The sequence below is a fragment of the Perkinsus marinus genome, assembly GCF_000006405.1.
Source record: "Perkinsus marinus ATCC 50983 genomic scaffold scf_1104296943384, whole genome shotgun sequence".
NCBI classification, from domain to species: Eukaryota; Perkinsozoa; order Perkinsida; family Perkinsidae; genus Perkinsus; species Perkinsus marinus.
In genome coordinates this window covers 1-6,408 of record NW_003211869.1, presented here as the reverse complement: position 1 = coordinate 6,408, position 6,408 = coordinate 1, and positions in this window count along the sequence as shown.

The window sequence follows — 6,408 nt, the reverse complement described above, 5'->3', positions numbered from 1 at the left end:
TGTGTCGTAGATGGATCGGTGGCGGTATTGAAAACATCTTCAAGGAACGAGTGTTCAGCATTACTTCAGCTTGAAGAAAAGATGGTTGTAGGTTGTTGGATAAATATAGTGGAACCAGTAGCGACCGGTGAAATTATAGGGTTACCCGAAAGTGGCATACGGGTACTTGTTAGCGAGTATCCAATTCTACCAGTCAATAGAGTGACGGGCATGATAGTTGCCCCCGATAGTGGATTTCCGATTATACTCAAAGGTGAAGGTGGTATTCATTCATTTAATATTTCATGTGATAAGATTACTTTTACGAAGACTTCGTATGTTACAAATACATGCCCGAATAGATTCTGTGATAGGCGTAAGACGTTACAGTATCATCAAGCTACGAGTAAGGCTCATTGCACCGTTTGTACTGGTGCTTTACACTCGTTAGGGAAATTTTCCATTAAGAGTGAGATAAGTCCGTTGTCGTTGGGCAGCGGTCTTATGGATGTGGCGATTCATGTCAGTGGACGAAAATATGCATCGATCTTTATGGACGAATCACTGTTGGATATGAATTGGAGCCAGTATGCGAGCTGTGTTGAGCGTCCGACGGACGCCGTCCGCTGCGATCGGTTAAAACTGCAGTTGGAACAATTAGTCAACTGATCAATGGGGATGAAGATAGCTATTATATGATTTATGGATGGGCGGTTGCTACTACGGCCAGTGATATCAATGGTGAGAAAGGAATTGTTGTTGTTGCTAAGATTTATATTGTTGATTTGGTATGTGTGTTATCCGATAGTATTAGGGTTGCGGTTGAAGGTGCTAAGGTTAAAGCTCGGCAGGTTGCTGATAGGAGTAAATGAAGCTTTTGGTTGGTCATGGAAAATTATTTCTGTTGGGTCAGGTACTTGAAACGTTCGATCGAGAAAGATAGCGATTTAGCTTACCAGTCTAGTCCTTATTGTCATGACTATTGATATGTTAGGTACAAATCATCTTAGTGAATATAAGACTTTTGAAATCAGTTAAGTGATTCATACAAATTTCTGGCTTTTCGAAGGGTGAATTGTTGAGTTGAGATGCAGAATTAAGTGTGATGTAAGTCATTCAGATTGATTACATTTGGCAATGCTAAAAGTTTGTTAGCTATGGCAAATGAGTTAAAAATTTCAAAGGAATGTTGGATTATATATTATTGAGGTTGAGTTAAACATTGGAGTATGAGTTATGTTATATTCACTGATGATTGCTTGTCGGAGGTTATTGTGGATTCGTCGTTCTCCGTAGGAAATCCTGCATGTCTAGCAACCGGTAATAAAATGGGTATTACACCCGTATGTTAGATGTTGTACTAAGTTTATTGGTTATGGTCTTGTTTCAAGTTTATGTTTGGAAATTGTCTTAACTGGAGAGTTAAAAGTTTTAACTTAGAATGCGATATATCTTTCGTAATAGTGATAGTTTTTGTGGATATATAGATTGTCAAGTTTTATGGTAAAAGCGCAGTACCCTTAATAAGGACAAAATTGACATGAAAATGGTACGTTAGTTGGTGATGGCATTAGTATTGATAGTATAGACTATAATATAGTCTAGATAGTATAGACACTATATTATAGTGTAAGCAGGAAAGACTTCATTTGGTACTGAATAAAGTATAATTGCGGAGCGAGCGAAGCGAGCGGAGCTTATGTTACTGCGCACGAACACTCGTGTGCGTGCGTCCGTCCGTCCGACCGACCGTGCGTGAGCAAAAATTCTGACCCGACCAGGGCGATTCAGAAGACAAACAGGATATCATTCTGTCCTCCGTTGACTGCTCATCAGCGTAAAAACATAGCGAAAGTGTGGCTGTTGCTTTTCCCGCTTATTTTTCACGAAACGGTTCTGCACAAAAGAGATGAACTGTTAGCTCAGCACGTTAGGAATCACGACTCCCAGCCGAATGACCTCGGGTCAAATCCCACGATGGTCATTTTTCTCACATGTCTCCGTAAGGAGACAATGGTCGGCCACATCGACGACGCCAGCCAACCCCCGACAACCTTTTGTTTTTTAGTCACCCAATTTCCAAAATAATTTCAATAAGAGCCCGCAGAATTCTTGATAGGAAGCTCAGCGAGCTCCGCCCCTTCGCACCGAAGACCTAGTTTGTATGGTTGATGAGGGTGCTATTGAAGGTATTATTGGATATATGTTAAATGTTATATGTATTCACTGGTGATGAGTTTTATAAATCTCATAGCGTTCATAGTTGCGGACCGGAAGAATAAGCTATTCTCAGATTGTCAAAGTATACTAGTTAGTCTACAATGATTGGAAACTTCTCATATTGCCCATTAATAATGGACCACCATAGTAAATGTATCTTCGTTAAGGGTTTCATCAGTATTCGTATGATGTTCTTTCGTTTTTTTCTGGTAGCAGGTCTATCTTGGTAGACAGCGCCATGAATTCGGTACTGTCCCTTGGATTTTGGCCATGTGTCGTCATGTGTAGTTCTTTTCAGTTTCATTTTTTCAAGTCTTGTGCCAAATTGGTCGGGGGACACTAACATATGTCAGGAAACATGGGACAGATTCCGTGACATAGTAAGTGTGACCAAACATGATTTGTGAACCTATGGCCCAAGGTAAGAACCAGAGAGGATTCGGGCTTCGGGTTCACAGTGTTTGGTCCTCTCCCAGACTCCCAACCTACTGTCCGGTGACGAACAGATGTCACTCGAAGTGAAAAAACGAGTCTTGACCAGTAGACAGCGGATTGGTGAGAGGTGTGGCGGCTGGCGCCATGATCGATTTTTGGATAGCTTCGCGGTGATGGACCGCCGATTTACACCGACAACTCCATTCAAACTCATTGTAAGCATGAATGCCTTCTCTTTTGCGAAGATCCTGTTCGTCATTGGTGTCACCTTTGCCGCTCCTGTGATTAACCCTCCTACGACCCCTACTCCAACGACGGTTGATACGACCGATGACGGAGTCATCATCGAGCCCGTGAATCCTGCAGAGCGAGACTGCGCCAACTGCGTTTGGTGCAGGAGGGTTGGTAATATGTTCGACCACGCTGAATGTTGGAGGAGCTTATTCGTGTGCGGCACTTCTTGTGATAGCTGTTGCGAGGGTTTCTAGAACGTCATCAAAGTCAACTCCTGTACCAACTTTTTGTACCGCCGTTGCTGGATAGTGACATCTTTTGTATGACCACCCATCGTGCATCGGCCCAATAATGATGATGACGATCTATGCTTATATTGATGACCTGTCTCTTTTTTGATTTGTCTCTTCTCGGATTTTCTCTTCCTTTGAGTTGTCAATAAGAATGGGTACGGCAGTCTAAGACGATGGTGTACTTCAAACACATCGTCATCTCGAACATCCCAGAGTTGGCAAAGCGCTGTCCACTCGTCAAGATGTCTTTCCTGTATCACCGCTATGATAATGGCGCTTTCAAATGAAGAGCTATCAAATGAAGAGTTACCAAACGATAATTACCATAATTACCCAGCATCATTTCGCTAGATTCATTATCGAGCGGGTACGTGAAGTTGTGCCCTTAATCATGGTGACACGGAAAGGTACATTGAGGTTTAAAGGCAATGCCTTTAAGGCATGGTTCTGGAATTTCTATATCAGGTTTGCTGAGCAAACTTTGCTCCCGTCACCCATCACCACGGAATCGAATTCGCTTTTGTTAATATATTAGAGTACCTGTAGCTGGTTCGAAGTGGGATGGATCGGAGAGTGGGAGGGATCAGACTGAACCGGTATATTAGCACGATATGAGTCATACCGTATGACCGAGGCTTAGGACTGCGTCTGGCAGGTTGTTTCGGTGCTAAATTGCATCTTACTTGCTTCCTTTAACAACCGTTGAGTGGGTAGGGATGCTGACGTGCTTCCAAATTTTTTTCTGTATGGATTTCATATATTTTTGGCATATGAGTCTTCTGGTATATTCCTACTTTGTTCATATCGTTGTCGAGATTGCTTAGATGTAAACAATTCATGTTTACAATTTCAATTTTCTTGAATTGTTAAGAGTTCATTTTTGGCCTCGTCTGACGGTTTCGCGTGTTTGCTACGTCGCTTATATTACCGTAGCCATCTGGCTCAAGGTAAATATCAGGTCCGCTCGCTGGACTGCAGCCGGAAGGTGAATGCCAGTGACGACCCTTTTTTAGCACAACGCATTCTCAAAGTACATGCATTCATTGAACACCACTTTGCTACGATCACCACCCCCCTAACCCCGCTGGACAAGGTTTAGGAAGGTTCTAAGGCTTTAAGGTTCTTTTGAAGAAGGATAAGAAGAGAATAGCTACGTTGTTGCTCGAGGCAAAGTGCGTACTACCATCATTGTCCAAGGGGAGCGGGGCAAGCAGCAAGGATTGCAGCAAGAGAATGTCCCTAAGTAACAAGTTTCCTTCAACATGATAGTAGACGTGACTTCATTCTGCTAACGAAGCAGTGGTGTTGGAGAAGAATGGCACCCGGAGCGTCGGAATGAAACCATTAGAATACCAACGATTTCCGAAGTACCGTGGAACTGGAGATAATGGGACTGGTGAATGCTATTTTTTCCAGGGTAGGAGTCGATGACGCCAGTTGTCGAGCTGAAATGAGTCGTACAGGCCGGCGCGGATACATGTGCGAGACCCACCGGAGAGAGGAAGGAGTCAGAAGTGGTGTAAGGTAAGCAACCCAAGGAACTCGCTAGCATGGAGAATGGAATCGAAAGTTTAAAACGACATAGTCATGGGAAAATTTCCACGACCGTGGATCGAACCCGGACATGAGATGTAATGCACCAAGCACGAACTGATCCCGCATACCGGACATAAATGATAGATCCATGGGAGAGTTGCAGCGGCCGGGAGTTGAACATAGGTAAAGTGGAATGTAGTTGGCAGGAATCGAACCTTCGTATTGATCATGAATGATGATGATACGCTTGTCAGAGAATTCCTCTGACCGAGAACTGAACTCGCGCACGATTACAGGCAGTGCTCTTCTGTAGGGTATGATTGATCATTATTATTATTGACAACACTGATCCGTTGAACCCTTGAAAATGGATGAGATGAGAAGAATGGTAGAGATTACCACTGTGTGAACCGATAACGAAAGAACTTAGTAACAAAAGGACACAGGGAATTGGGTATTTGGGAATTTTGAGACGCAGTGGGAAGTTTATGCAACCAGCACGACTGCAATTTCGAGCATAATACATTACCGTAGCCATCTGGCTCAAGGTAAATATCAGGTCCGCTCGCTGGACTGCAGCCGGAAGGTGAATGCCAGTGACGACCCTTTTTTAGCACAACGCATTCTCAAAGTACATGCATTCATTGAACACCACTTTGCTACGATCACCACCCCCCTAACCCCGCTGGACAAGGTTTAGGAAGGTTCTAAGGCTTTAAGGTTCTTTTGAAGAAGGATAAGAAGAGAATAGCTACGTTGTTGCTCGAGGCAAAGTGCGTACTACCATCATTGTCCAAGGGGAGCGGGGCAAGCAGCAAGGATTGCTAGCAAGCTTGAGGATTAAAAAGAACATCAGAAGGGTGTTTCAAGTAGGGGTCATGTATGTAAGGGCTGGAGATATTGTCAGAAGGCTATTAGGAGTCCATACTATAAGCTATATTTTATTTCATGTGTCGTAGATGGATCGGTGGCGGTATTGAAAACATCTTCAAGGAACGAGTGTTCAGCATTACTTCAGCTTGAAGAAAAGATGGTTGTAGGTTGTTGGATAAATATAGTGGAACCAGTAGCGACCGGTGAAATTATAGGGTTACCCGAAAGTGGCATACGGGTACTTGTTAGCGAGTATCCAATTCTACCAGTCAATAGAGTGACGGGCATGATAGTTGCCCCCGATAGTGGATTTCCGATTATACTCAAAGGTGAAGGTGGTATTCATTCATTTAATATTTCATGTGATAAGATTACTTTTACGAAGACTTCGTATGTTACAAATACATGCCCGAATAGATTCTGTGATAGGCGTAAGACGTTACAGTATCATCAAGCTACGAGTAAGGCTCATTGCACCGTTTGTACTGGTGCTTTACACTCGTTAGGGAAATTTTCCATTAAGAGTGAGATAAGTCCGTTGTCGTTGGGCAGCGGTCTTATGGATGTGGCGATTCATGTCAGTGGACGAAAATATGCATCGATCTTTATGGACGAATCACTGTTGGATATGAATTGGAGCCAGTATGCGAGCTGTGTTGAGCGTCCGACGGACGCCGTCCGCTGCGATCGGTTAAAACTGCAGTTGGAACAATTAGTCAACTGATCAATGGGGATGAAGATAGCTATTATATGATTTATGGATGGGCGGTTGCTACTACGGCCAGTGATATCAATGGTGAGAAAGGAATTGTTGTTGTTGCTAAGATTTATATTGTTG